Source organism: Sminthopsis crassicaudata, chromosome 3, assembly GCF_048593235.1.
Source record: "Sminthopsis crassicaudata isolate SCR6 chromosome 3, ASM4859323v1, whole genome shotgun sequence".
Taxonomy (NCBI): Eukaryota; Metazoa; Chordata; class Mammalia; order Dasyuromorphia; family Dasyuridae; genus Sminthopsis; species Sminthopsis crassicaudata.
The window spans coordinates 301,483,792-301,499,171 of record NC_133619.1 but is presented as its reverse complement, the minus strand read 5'-3'; the positions used below and the strand labels follow the sequence as shown (position 1 = coordinate 301,499,171).

At 34.8% G+C, this 15,380-nt stretch overlaps 1 long non-coding RNA gene across 1 annotated transcript in view; it reads right to left on the bottom strand.

The window, feature by feature from the left end:
- LOC141559517 (uncharacterized) overlaps positions 1–14,796 on the bottom strand; it is a 169,491-nt gene extending 154,695 nt beyond the window's left edge. The window contains exon 1 of the long non-coding RNA XR_012487457.1: positions 14,714–14,796. This is a non-coding gene — a long non-coding RNA (uncharacterized LOC141559517). The remainder of the gene's footprint in view (positions 1–14,713) is intronic.
- Between the last annotated feature and the right edge of the window lie 584 nt (positions 14,797–15,380).

Here is a 15,380-nt window from a genome sequence, read left to right as displayed (position 1 = left end):
AACTGCTTATGTTATGTTATAGTTATGTCCTTGCATTTTTCCTCCTGTGACTATTTTCTATAATCAGAGCAATGATCAATAGAAACTGTTAATGTAATTCAATTATGTCATACCTGCTGTTTCCAATCTGGTTATATGTAATCATTATATCCTAAATACTTGGGCAAATAAGTATTTAGCCTGGTCATCTGTCTGTTACTGAATATTGTGTCTGGATATTCAAGTATTTCTTTAAAAGTTTCTAACGAATGAGAGGACAATTAACAGTGGTCTGTGAGACCTAACTGCTGTCTTTTTTACGGGGACTATAGCTGACAGCCTTTTGCCTATGAGACAAGCATCTCTTCACATAGGAAGCTGCTGACCAATCTACTGAGGGCTCCCTACATCTTGTAGCAGTCCTTGTGGACCAGTCTTTCCATCTCAGATTGTTCTAACCTTTATTGTTAGATTTGTGTTTTTGTTCTAGATTTTGCTCAAATTACAGGTATTGAATTACTTCTGGGACCTAGATCAGCTTTGATTGTCAGCACGCCAGGCCACACCACATGTATCTTCTGCATGGACTGAGAGTCTCCTTACATGCCCAGCCTGAAGCAGTTTTGAATGAGACTTCATCCCTTGCCCCTGATGGACTGATATGGGGAATTTGGGAACCTGATTGGGCTATCTATTACTGTGTGTTTAAGATTTGGGATAGAAATTGTTAAAACTGTGTAACTACTACTATAATGTTTGAGGGATTTTTAGGACTAGTCTGTTATGTATAGAAATTTTGATTCACTCTTGGGATTTATATGTGGTATGGTTATTTGATAATTCCTTTCCATGGGGAAAAAAAAGGGAAAAAGAGATAGGAAAGTGGGGAAATTGATGTCTTTTTCTCAAAATACCTGAAAGAAGGGGAACCCCTAATTCCTATTCACTTTGCCTTAAGCACTTCTGTCCCACCCCCTATCTCACTAGTTCAGACTGAATTGGAAATCCTTTAAACAGTCCCTTTTATTTTATTCCTTGCTTAAATTTACTGAACTATGATTTGCTGGTTATGCTTTAACTTTGAAATCCCTTATTCTGTTGGAATTGCCCTAGCAGACTCAGTTTTGGGGATTATTTTTTAGAAACAATGAGAAATCAGACACCTGTCTTGGTACTGGCAGTCTCTCTGATCTGTTTCTCCATTCCTGTAACTCCAAAGAAAGCTTCATTGAAGACAGAAACTGGTAAAGATTTGAAGGACATGGTCATATATGGGATCAAGGAAAATTATTTTGCTAGCTATATAGAAGACAGATTTCAGAAAAGAGAGATCAGAGGCAAGGAGTTCAATTAAGACATTATGGTTAGCCTGAGAAAGAGATGATAAGGACCTAAATGAAGGCAGTGGAAGCTTAAGTTGACAGGAAGGAAGAGACGTAAAAAATGAGGAATGGATAAAATGTGGCAATTGTTTGAAAAGGGGAAAGGGAGAGGCTAGAGAAAAGGAAGAGCCCATAATTGCTGTAAGGCTAGCAACTTGGAGGTAACCAGAATAATGCCCTCAACAGAAACGAGAAGTTTATAGGGATTACTTTTCATTATTAAAAAAAAAAAATCTCTCTTCTTCATATAAAATGCTTAATCCCTTTCTTTGATCTTTAACACATAAAGTGAAAAACAAAGATTCAAACTGAGTTGGAATGTTTTTAAACGAAAAAAAAAAAAACCCATAGGATTATAAAGGAAACAAATTCTACTAAAGACAATTATCAATTTTTCTGCAGGCTCTCATCACCTCATACCTAGATAGTTGGCTATTTGGTCTCCCTGGTATAAATGAGCTGTATCATTCCTCTATACAATAACGTTTGTGGTTTATCTCTAATATCAAATATAAAATCCTGTGTGGCATTCACAGCCCTTCATAACGTACTCACTCCTTTCCAGCTTTCTTATGCCTTACAGTCTTCCAGTTCCTCTGCAATCCAATATCACTGACCTCCCTGATGTTCCTCTAGGATATTTCATCCCTGGACTCTGTGCATTTTCATTGACTATTCCTCATGACTGGAATATCTCCCTATTTGCCTCTGCATCTTGACTTCCCTGATTCCCAGCTACAATTCTAACTTTTATTGCCCCATCTCCTCAATTCTGGTGCTACATTTTTTATTATTTCCAGTTAATCCTGAAGATTATTTGATTATAGATAGTTGGTTGTCTATTGCCTCCTTATTGGACTATGAACTCTTTGAGAGCACAAACTTTCTTTTGTATCCCCAGAACTTGGCACAGTGCCTGGTATATGGTAGATACCTAATGTATGCTTCTTGATTTACTTTGTTATCAACCTCCTACATTTAGCATTCTTTGGGCTGAAGTCCAGCTTGCCTTGGTAATGATGGTACCAGCAGATATCCAAACACAACACTAACATGTACATTCCACTAAAAGATAGGTTCTTACCCTGGGGCTCATGAATTTTAAGAAAAAATGATCTTTTAATAGAATTTTTTCCCTTCACAATTCTATAGATTTTAATTTTTTGCATTTAAAAACATTAGTCTGAAAAGGCTTCAGAAACTTGCCAGAAGGGCCCTGGAGACAAAACAAACAGAAAAACAAAAAATGGTTAAGAATACTTGCTTTAGAAGTAAACTGGCAAGCAAAACCTTTGAAAGAAAAAAACATAAATTGAGGTACTAGTCCACAAAAAAAAGAGACTAGACATACTCCCCTTGTTAGGACAAAACATTTACAATGTGAAAATTCTAGAGTAGAAAGTAATTCAGGGTTTTCTGTTACAGTGCTACTCTGGTGCTTCATTGTAGTGTGGTGTGATGCTGGGTTCTTGAATCTATGCCAATTAAAATTTTTAAATTTTTTTTACCAAGTAGAAAGACTTCAAATATGAGCCTGGCAACAGACACATAATCTGTCATTTAAGGACCAGCCTGGAGAACTTAAGAAAGGCTCCTTGTCAAATTCATAAACTTTGTTGTTGAGAGGGAATAGAAGTGGAGAACGGCTTTGCAGCAGCCCCAAAACTAGAGAAGTTAGCATAAATTTATATTATGAAGGCATTCAATATGTATTAATGAGCTCGTGGCTATGTCTTAAGCAGTTTTCCCATAGAGGAAGAATTCTGTTAGTGCAACAACGTGCTACCCACAGGTCCACCTCACTGTTACACCTGTGGTCCTAGTCATTAATCACCAGAAGGCTGTCTACCAGGAATGAATTTCTCTGCTCAGAGCAACTTACAAAATTTGTCTACTAAACCCTGTCAGGGTAACAATAGGTATCTCCTGAGGAATAGATTATCCATATTCAAGAAAGTATTAATCTTTAAAAATAACTGGTAACATGAACAGTGGAGCTTGCCTGAAACTTGTTCTACTGGAAAAGGCTGGGGTCTAAAGCTAAATTAGGTAGTGTTGCTAAGTCCAATGAACTGGGGAAATGAGAATATATTAGTCTGCCTAAGAAGGATCAAACTAGCATGGGTCATACGTAAAAGTTCCCATGCCAGTTAGTAGTGAGATTAGTCAAGAATGGCAGCCATACTTCAAGTCTAAACTAGAGGGAGAGTCCAAGTCTCAAAAGATGATAATAAACATAATAATAGATGAGCTTGTCCCCTTTGCAGAGAAAGATATGAAACATTTCCTATGCTATTAGACTTTACTGATATGTCAACTGATTGTTGTTTGTTTCTTTTTTCTTTTAAAAATAAATGACTTTCTGGGGGAGACACTGAAGGAAAATATTCAGAAATGAAAGTGATATAAAACAAAAAGTAATAATTTCTTCAATTAAAAATAAATTGGTGACAAAAGGGGAAAATGAAGGTTTTATAAAGTATATTATTGTATAGGGCTTTGTATAAAAGTTATACAGAAAGATCCTTAGAGAAGAATATATACAAGGCAAAATCTCAGAAAACATCAGAGGACCCCTAGATCATTATTAGGCACAATAGCAGAAGGTACAAAACCCCTATATCAAGGCAATCAGAACAAAGTTATAACATGCTGCACATGTATTTCTGGGAAACCAAAATATCATTGTGAAGGCTCTGAGTATCCCTATGTGTACCAAATATTACTATCCATTTTTGGGCAACTATGTGGTACAATAGATACAGCAGTGAACTAAAGGAAGACAAATTCAAATCCATTCTCATATATTTATTTACTAATTATGTGATTCTGAACAAGTCACTTCAACTTCTCTCTGTTTTAGTTTCTTTTCCTACAAAATAAGGACAATAAACCATCTACTTCCCAGGGTTGTTATGAAAGCAAATTGCAAATTTAAAGCACTCTACAAATGCTAGCTAATATTTTTAAAATCTTTAGCTCCAAAAAGTTTTACACCTATGTTATATAGACTGAATGAACATATCTTGCACATACATGTATTACTATTTTCCAAGCAATTTCTGATTTGTAGATGCAGCTGTAATTAATAAAATATGATTTCATTAAAACATATCACATTCACTTTGCTTTTCTCAGAAATACAATGATCTAAGACTACTCTAAAGGACTTTTGATGAAAGATGTTACCCATACCCAGAGAGAAAACTGATTATGTTTGAATTTAGATTGAATGAAGCATACTTTTTTGCCAGAGGGTTAAGGGGGTGATCTAGGTTTCCTTTTCTAACATGACTTTTATGGAAATGTTTTGCATAACTTCACAGGTATCTATGGCATATGTTCTGTGAAATATGTTCTTCTCTAAGGATCTTTCTGGATAACTTTTATACAAAACTCTATACAATAACATATCTCATAAAATCTTTGCTTTTCTCTCATTACCAACTTAATTTTTAATTAAAGAAATTGTTGTTTGGTTTTAGTTTTGTATCGCATTCATTTCTGAATATTTTCCTCCTTGGTGTCTACCTGAAAAATCAATGCTAGGGTGAAAAGAGAGAGAGAGAGAGAGAGAGAGAGAGAGAGAGAGAGAGAGAGAGAGAGAGAGAGAGAGAGAGAGAGAGAGAATCTGGAACTTAAAATTTTAAAAACAAATGTTAAAGATTGTTTTCCATGTAACTGAGGAAAAATAAAATAAAAAATAAAATAAATATTAAATAAAAAGTATTGCATTCTAAGAAGTTTTTTTCATTGCATATTATCTCAATTAATAGATATTAATACGAATATCTGTGATTTTAGGTGAAAAAAAAAAGAGTTGTCCTGCTCAAAAAGTTCAGAACTATTGAATCAGGAAAAAACATCTGATTAATCTTGACAAATTGAATGGTAACCTATACTGGGAAACAGAATTCCCGAAGCTGGCACAAAAATGTTCTTTTCCATAAATTTTCATTCTACATTGAGGAAAAGCCAAGTTTCTTTGTGTTTTATCTCTTAACTTTACATCCCCAAATTCTAAAACACTGCCCTGTATATAAAACTAAAAGTCTTGAAGAAGTGTCTGTTGAGATTTAGCTCTTTTCAGGTATGCAATGATCTAAGAAATTCCAGGGTACTCATAATGGAAAATACTATCTATAACCAGAAAGAGAACTATAAAGTCTGAATGCAGATTGAAGCATACTATTTTCACTTTTTGTTGTTGTTTTTTCTTTTGTATGGTTTTTCTCTTTTGTTCTGATTCTTCTTTCACAACATGATTACTGTGAAAATATGCTTCCTAGGATTGTACATGTATAATTTATATCAGAGTGCTTGCTATCCTGGGCAAGAAAGAGGGAGAAAAATTGGAACTCAAATGAAATAAAAGTGAATGTTGAAAACTTTCTATACATGTAATTGGAAAAGTAAAATGCTGTCTAGTGGGAAAAAATAAAAATAAGTTTAGAAAAATAAGTGACTGCTGAATTGAATAGAATGAAAGGCAAAATCCCTATCTCTGAGATTCATCCCCTCCCAGCTATTTCTTTAATTTGTACATAGCAAAAGAAATTGTTTTAGTGGGACAAGGACAAATAGTTTCTTGTTTATGCTATTAATTTGTTTTGTTTCATGTTTTTATGTGAGAGTGGAACATGTGTGTAAGATGGGGAGGAACTGGAGATTTCATTAATGAGGGAACCCTGATGTGGAAACTTACCTTCCCCCAATCAATCAATCAAATAATTATTGCTGCTAATTAGGTGCTGGAAATATAAGTACAAAGAATGAAACAATTCTGATTCACAAGGAACTTATATTCTAATAGGAGAATTTACAAATACTTATGAAAATGTATGCAGCATACATATAAAGTAAGAAAATAAATACCTCTTCTGATAATTAGAGATTCAACTCATTTACAGTTTATGTTTTCACAAGATTCTGAAATTTTGTGTGTGTGTATCATGGACCCCTTTGTTAGTCTGATGAAACTTACGGATCCTTTCTCAGAATGATGTTTTTAATTGCATAAGGTAAAATACATGAGAAACCAATTGAATTGAAATACAGTCATTTAAAATATGTTTAAACAAGTTCACAGACCCCCAAGTTAAGGGCCCTTGCTCTAAAGAATTTTCTGAGACACCAAGCAGTTAATCATCATGTAAAGACAGTGCTTACAGCCAGTATTCCCTAATCTAAGACTAATCTCCAATCTAATATACCTTGTCTACTCTCAGAACTTTTATACCAAGGCTTTGCTTCTTGGTATGTTTTATAGAAGTTCAGTAGAATCATACTGAGAATGGATGAAGTGACTCAATGTGACTCAAGATAGTCTTGGCCCTTCACCAGTCAGCCAGCTACACAAAGGATGCACTTAACCAATGCTTCCACTTTGTTCTGATGATCAAGGCCAAGCATTAATGCCCTCGTTTCAAGGCATATTTGCCTTGAAATGTCAGCCTCCAGAACTTTATCTGTAGCTTTCTCTGTCTATAGTTCCCTGATATTAGAAACAGACTTGGTAGATGAATTCAAAAGTGACACAGGAATCCCATCACTTTCATCTGGATCTGATGTAATTCTAGTCTCTAATCGCCTCTTCATCTTCCTTCCTTTGTCAAGCATTTTTTCAAGACATTCGTTTACACACAAAAATGATACATCCATGGAATTAGTGTTCATATTGTGTGACAACAAATCTCCCATGTGAATCCTATTAGAGATGAAACCCTCATTTCACCTAAAGTTGTTGGCATGCCATCTACCCTTCTGGCAGCTATCAAAGGTTCAGGCCAGAAGACATAACAATGTGTCTTTTGGGGAGAACAAAAAGTTCTTTCCCTGCTTGTTTCCAGGCAAGAAAGAGAAATAAAATGCAATCTTTTCTAACTTCAGTTAATTATCTAGCCTATCTTTCTAGACTGATTCATATTGCTCACCCTCAAACATTTCATGTTCCAGCCAGTCTGATCTACTTCCTGCTTCCCATACACGAAATTCCATTTCCTCCTCTGAATCTTTGGATGAGCCTTCCTCACTTCTTTAAATCTATCTCTCTCCTCAAGGTTCAGTCTATGTGGGAGATGGGTGATCTCTTCCCTTTCTCCACTTCCATCCCCAAACTGTTTTTGTTCAGTCATGTCCAACTCCAAGTCCATGCAGTTTTCTTGGCAAAGTGATTTGCCATTTCCTTCTCCAATATATTCCCATATTACAGATGAAGAACTGAGGCAAATGGCTTAAATGACCCATACAACTACTAAGTATCTGGCTTCAGATTTGAATTCAGGTCTTCCTAACTCCAGGGCTGGTGTTCCACCTAACTGCCCATACCCTGCCACTACTTTGTATATAATTTACATTCACTTATCTAATAAACATGTTACTTTTACCATGTAGATAATACACTATTTGAGATATATGAGTGCATGTCATGGGTACCCTTAGTAGTCTGATGAAACTTATGTTTTTAAAGTTTCTTTCTTTTCCTTCATTCCTTCCTTTCTTCCCTCCTCCTCCTCCTCCTCTTCTTCCTCCTCCTCCTCTTCCTCCTTTCTTCTTCTTCTTCTTTTTCTTCTTCTTTTTCTTTTTCTTCTTTTTCTTCTTCTTCTTTTTCTTTTTCTTCTTCTTTTTTTTCTTCTTCTTCTTCTTTTTCTTCTTCTTCTTCTTCTTCTTCTTCTTCTTCTTCTTCTTCTTCTTCTTCTTCTTCTTCTTCTTCTTCTTCTTCTTCTTCTTCCTTCTTTTCTTTTTCTTCTTCTTCTTCTTTTGGTAACCTAGTGCCTATCACAGTGTAGGAACATCATAAGTATTTAAAAAGTGAATTGACTTAAATTAAGAAGTCACCCAAAAAGACTGAGAGTATATATGCCTTTGTTTCTTCCCTACTATAATTTGATGCTGAGAAAAAACACTCTGAAACTAAGTAAAGAGTTAGTTCATTAGATTATATACATGAAAATAAGTAATCCATAGTTTATCACTCCAATAGACCCAATATTATCATCTTTGCCTCTTCTCTCTCATGAAGAGTTTTATGCCTGAAACAAGTAGAAGAAATCATGGTGAGTGTATATAGAATATTTTTTTAAGGAAAGCAATCCCTATCTCAAATAATTAGGGAATGACTAAACAGATTGTGATATACTTATTGAACTATGACAATATGACAATAAAAAAGACATCATAGCTTAGGAAGAGCAGAATGGAGTCAGGATGAACTGGGTTTAAGGCCCCTTTCTCTGGGTTCAAGTCTCGTCCAAGGCACTGAGGCACATTATAAATTAAAGAATGTCAATCTGCCTCAGTAATCGGATATTCCTTCTCTGGTCACATACTCTGTACCAGTAAAATCACAAGCTTGGCTCAAAAGAAAAAAATGAAAAATATGAAGAATATGAAAAAGAAAAGACTTATTTGAAATAATGCATAATGAAGAAACAATCAGAATTATATAAATGTTTATATACATACACAGAAGTGAAAAAGATTAAAAAGGGACATGAAAGTGAATAAGTTTTTTTTAATTGTCCTGTTGTCTTTTTGTTAAAGCTATTATTAAAATAAATAGAAAAAATTTTAAGTTAAAGATTTGTTTTGATCTTATGAATTTTGGTTTATTTGGCTGATGTTTGCTAGGTTTAAAGTAATATTTCCAAAGAAAACAGTATGTTTTCTCATCTATCAAATGAGTCCTGTGGACCAGGTGACCTACAAGAGTCCTTTCAACTATCCTTTCTATGATATTCTGAGCTTATGATGAAAATTAGGTGCTTCTTCCCCCAATAATAAATACCTCTGACACTTTATAATTGACAAAAGTTTCTCTCAAGAACACATTTACACAAATGTTAAACTGGCTGCTTCTATTATCTAGAAATTACCCTTTCTCCAGGGCATTTTAAAATTTATTTTATGTACAATATTTTGATGGTCTGAGGTAGATACAAGAACTACAAGAGTAAGTGCAACCTGTACATTGGTGGATACATTATGTTCTTACAATAGGGCTTCATAAAAAATTAGTCACACAAAAACAAAAGCCAATCATAACAACAGGCATCTAGTTATATGACCCTTAGAAAGTCATTTATCATTCTGTTCTTTAGTTTTCTTATTTGTAGAATGAAAGAGTTTAACTCAATGTGGCCTTTGAGGTGCTTTCAAACTCTAAATCTATGGTCCTATCCATTGGGCTTATTTACTCTGCAAATTCTTTTCATAGTGTTTACTTGACGTCAGAAACCTAAAGACACTGATTTCACAAAGTGAAGCCTGTCACGGGGTTCTTTCAAATGTAGACAATACCGTGGAGCCATTTATCTTTCTTCTAGACTTGTAGGAGAGAAGTCCATTATTGGGCCCTTCAGGAATGTCCAAAGATCTCTTCTGTGAGTTATCTTCTAAATGAGAGATCACAGATTGTTAGAGCTGGGTTGCCCAAATCCTTGACTTTATAGTTAAAGAAACTGAGCTTTAAAGTGGTGAAATGAGAGATGTTTGTTGAACCAAATTGAATTAAGCTGTCACCAGACAAGCTGTGTGAGATTAGCATTATGTATGTCATCTTCTCTCCCATACTGTTTGGTGCTGAAAAAAAAATACTCTGAAAGGTTGCCCAAGCTTGAAATTGCAGAAGACCTTGACAGAAACCTTTTGTTTTTAAAATTACACTTTAAAAGAAACAAAATATCACAATGATTTTTGAGGATAAGAAAACATTACAATGACTTTCACCACAATCAAATAAAATGCATTTTTTCCCCACCACAAGTCATGTGCATCCCACTTACAACTTCAGACTTGTGGTAAAATGTGCAGGCCATCTGCTAGTAGATCCACTTTTTTTGGACAAATACATGTCATCATTTTCTGATTAAGGACCTGACTAACTCTTCTTGTTATTGTCAGTGGCCTCTCATCATTTCCCAAGTAGCTCACTTGCTCTTTGGGAAAGCTTTACTTTATAGTGGTAGAGCGAAGACAGTGCTGATGCTGAAGCTTTTCATACACCAGGAACTCTTTCTTTGGAATCTTTACTCCAAAGAGCAAATGTTCCTCACCCAGGTTCTGAAGGCATCCAATGGGACATGCCTCTTACTAAAATAAATAATAAACCCCCTCTGGTGTGCTTCCCCCTTAACAATAACCTAATAGACAACATTAGCTCTTAGCAAAGAAATTAACTAAGATCATATACTAAGAATAGTAGCTAATTTTTTCCCTTCATAAACTTAGCACCATACCACTAATATAATGTTTATGGGAAGAGTGGTAATAAACCTAGAATACAATGGTAATAAGACATACATGTAGGGAACTCATGTGGTCAAAACAACTTGCCAGTCCAGAAACACAGAACCCTCTCTCCCCCCGCAAAAGTTCTTTTTTTCCTCATCTGGTCCTTTCTTTAGTCCAACACTCAGTTGTTAATTGGAAATCAGTTCTCTGATGCCACGTGACATTTCTTGAAGCTTCTTTCTGTATCCATGTATATCTGTGATTTCTTCAATCTCTATACTTTGAATTCCCAGATTGACTCTCCAAATACTGGATGAGTTGTCTACTCTGAGTAACTTCACTGATAGTTTTCATAGCCAAAGGGAAGTAGGATTTCTTTTAAAAACCCTCCAATGAAGGGTGAGATTCTTGCTTAAGAACTAACAACTTGGTCTTTTTAGGTACTCAGGTATAATCAAACCTTCTTCCTATCCAAACATGTTGCACATTCTGATTCAGAAAGAGGTATTCATACTTCTTAAATGTTTCACAGGATATTAACATTTTGTTACTACATCAACACCTGTTCATCTATATAACTAAGTTGAGAGGAAAAGGAGAAAGAATAAAACCATATTTTATATTTGTTTCCACTGAGTCCTTGCTCTGAGATCAAAATTTTATCTTTATACACGTTAGTAAGAAAAATCAGTGAAACATTCCAACAAGTCAAAAAGTCAAACAGACATTTATTAGACACCTAAGGATAAATAAAAGACAATAGAATTATCTCGTCTCTCAGGAAGCTAGCATGCTATTGCAAAAGATAACTTGTGCATATATAAGTATATTCAAAGTAAATACAGGGTAATTATGGGGAAGGACAGTTAATGGTCTAGGACAAACTTCATTTAGAAACCATGGTTAAACTGAAGTGATCTTACCCTGAGTAAGTTCTGAAGGAAACTGGATTCTAAAAGATAGAATCAGAAAGAAAGCAGCTTCTGCATGGTGAATCAACAGTATGGATAGGATAGGATGAGTTATAGAAAGGAGATGATGGTCTTATATGAGAAACAACAAGAAAGCCAGCTTACATGGAGAGAAATAAGGTATAATAAGACTTAAAAATAGATTAAAACTAAGGTATGGAGAATTTACATGGTAACCAGAAAAAGTTGTATTTGATTAACTGTAATTTTTGATGAAACTGATTAGGTTGAATCATTTTTATAGTGAGTTTATCAGAGTGATCCAAACCTCTTCCTTCCTGCTGATTACACTGCTTCATAGTATAAATTGATAGCCGTGTTTATTTAGACAAAACGTTATTGGAGGAAAAGTTGATTGAAAACACTCTAAATGTGTAAATAAAACAGTAAACTAAGCAGAGCAAACAAGTTCTGCTTTAGCCCAAAAGATGCTAAATTTAGAGGATATCAAATTGGCTTTTCAGACATTGGAAGAGTGTTTTCGAGTCTATATCCATGATGGTGAAGGAAGAAGAGGTAGGACACTTCTGGTAAACAATAGAACTTGTGGAATCTAGGAAAATTTCCATTGTTCTCATGAGCTCTAATAACCTGCATGCTAAACCAAACTGAACAATAGGAAATCTTCAATCTTTACTTTATGGAAGGATGAGTTGAATACCTTGGTAATGAGGTAAGAAGGGATAGTATTTGGAATTCCAAATCCACTTTTAATCTACAGGTTGATGTGGAGCCTCAACCCCTAGCCCATCTGTATCCTTCCCAAAATTAAAATTATGTGTGGAGATGTGAGGATGGGATGGAGACAAAGCTAAAGGACCAATAAATAATGGTACTTCTGATAAAATCAAAGGGCAGAGTAGGAAGGAGCTTCCTGTTATCACTGAGAGGGGGAAATCATATACTCCTGTTTTCTCTCACCTCTCAAGGACCTTTCCACCCTGCCCAGGTCTTTTGGAAGAACTGAAAAAAGAAACTGGTTTCCAGAGTTAAACTATTAAGGGATCAAGGGACTACATGTAATCTAGAGACGTTATACCACCTCCACCCTTCCCATGAGTTATAATGGGGATAAGATTACTTCAGTTTACATCTGCTTGGCCTTATCTATTTGGTACATAAAATCCTATTTCCTCCTCTTCCCATAGCCCTATAACCTCAATGAAAGATATCGATCTTTGCTACCCCTTTCCTGAACAAAGCCTAACTTATAAGCAGTATCTATCCAGTATTGTATCTACCTGAGAACCTGAATGATATTGATTAAAAGGAGAGAATAAACTTAACACCTACTTTATCACCCCATTCCAGGATCTGAGAATGCCCTGGATTCAATCCAACTACTCCATAGTTAGCAGAAATAATTAGTTAAAAGTTATTATCTGGATACCCCAAGATATCAAAGAAAAGGAAAAGGACACATATATATATATATGTATATATATATATATATATATATATATATATATATATATATATATATATATATATATATATATATATATATATATATATATATATATATATATTTATGCCAGTTCTTTTTTGTGGTACTAAGATTTGGACATTGAGAAGATGCCCATCAATTGGGGAATGACTAAATAAGTTGTGGTTTATGATTGTGATGGAATTCTGCTAAAAGAAATGAGGAAAGGGATGATTTCAGAAAAACCTGGAAAGAGATATGAATTGATACAAAGTAAAATAAACAGAATCAAAAGAACATTGAGTACAGTAATAGCAATGTTATAACAATAATCAACTATGAAAGATTTAGCAACTCTGATCAATATAATGATTCATGACAATTCCAAAAGACTCATGAAGAAAAACCTCTAGAGAGAAGACTGATGAAGTCTGAGTGGAGAGTGAAGTATATATATATATTTCACTTTGTTTTTCTTCATTTCTTTTTACAACATTGCTAATATAGAATTGTGTTTCACATGAATCCACAAAAGAATGGGTATCAAATTACTTGCCTTCTCAATGGATAAGGGAGAGGCTGGAGGAAGAGAGAGAATTTGGAACTGAATTTTTTTTAATGAATGTTAAAAAATAAAATAAAATTTTAAAATAAATAAAATAATATAAGTAGAAAAATGGGAATACAAGGCTCTATACCACCTGCCATTCACAAAGTTTTTATATTCACGTCTCAGCAATACATAATGATTTCTAATTTCACTGCTCAAGTGAAATGGTTTTCTCCAAAGTTATCAATTTTAATTGCTTTTAATTACCAAACTTTTCATTGCTGTGCATGATAGCCATTTCTCAGTTGTCATTGTTCCAGGTGCCTCCACAGCTTCTGACATTATTGACTATTCCCTTCCCACCATCATCTTTTAAGATATCATTCGTTTCTGGTCCCCCTCTACCTGATTACTTTTTTTTTTTTCCATTCTCCTCTATCATACCATCATCCATATCACAGCTTCTAAAGTAAGACAATCCTAAACTTTCTTCTTTCCTCCAATACTTTTCCTCCTAGTGATCACATCAGCTCCCATGGATTCATTTATCATCTCTTTACATATAATTATTTTCTTGTCCTAGTCTCTTTCTCTCTAGAACTTCACTGATAGCCTCTTGGATCATCACCTAAGATATCTCCTTGGCATCCAAAATCAATGTGTCCAAATGTCATCTTTCCTCAGCTCTATTTCTCCTCCAAACCCTCCTATTTTTATAGAGTATCACCATCTTCCAATTAGGCAGGTTCAAAACCTCATCGTTTTTGATTCTTCCATTTCTCTATCCATGATATTCAATCAATTATCATCAATTTATCTTATTATTCATCCCCTTCCTTCCACTTATCACTTAAATTATCATCCTAGTTCAGACCCTAATTGCCTTTGCCTAAGGAAATAAAAGCAGTTAGACTTCTGGTTTCTAGATTTTCTTCTCTCTGTCTTCCTTTTATATGGTCAGACAAAGAGTTGATGCATGATTTCTTTGTTCACGTTGATTTACATTGAAGGCAGCCTCTGAAACAGAGCTACAACAAAGTATATATCTATTCTCTGCTGCTTGTACTAATTTTGGACTAACAATACCAAGAATACACAGGTGTTCCTCCAACCTTACTTGGTAATGGTTATAGTAAGTGGAGAAATTTTGAATACTGTGGATAAGCTCACTTACCTTGGCAATATACTTTCCAGGAATGTACACACTGATAATGAGGTTGATGAACACATTGCCAGAGCTAGCTCTGTGTTTGACAGACTCTAAAGGAAAGTATAGAAGAGAAGAGATATTAGATCTACTACCATAAAGAGCTGTTGTTCTGACCTCATTGTTGTTTGTATACCTCTGAATCCTGGACATTCTAGCAGCACCATACCAGGAAACTGAATTACTTCTATGTGAATTATCTTAGGAAGATTCTTAATATCACTTGGCAGGACAAGGTACCAGACACTGAGGTCCTTTCTTGAATTAAACTATTAAGCATTCCAACTCTACTGCAGAGAGCACAACTTCAGTGGGCTGACCACATTACTCAAATGACAAATGTATGCTTGCCTAAAAGACCATTTTATGGAGAACTCATATAAGGCAAGTGGGTACATCACAGAAGAAGTAATACAAGTATATTCTCAAGACCTCTGAAGAAATTTGTAATTGATTTGCTAACAGGGGGGTCACTGGCACAGGATTGTTTAGCATGGCATGCCTTCATCAGAGATGGTGTTGTGCTCTATAAGCAAAGCAGAATTGAATTAGCTCAAAAGAAATGTGAAATGCTCAAATTTAGAGTATCCACCCCAAACATTCACATGGACTATTGTGTCCTATTTATGGTAGA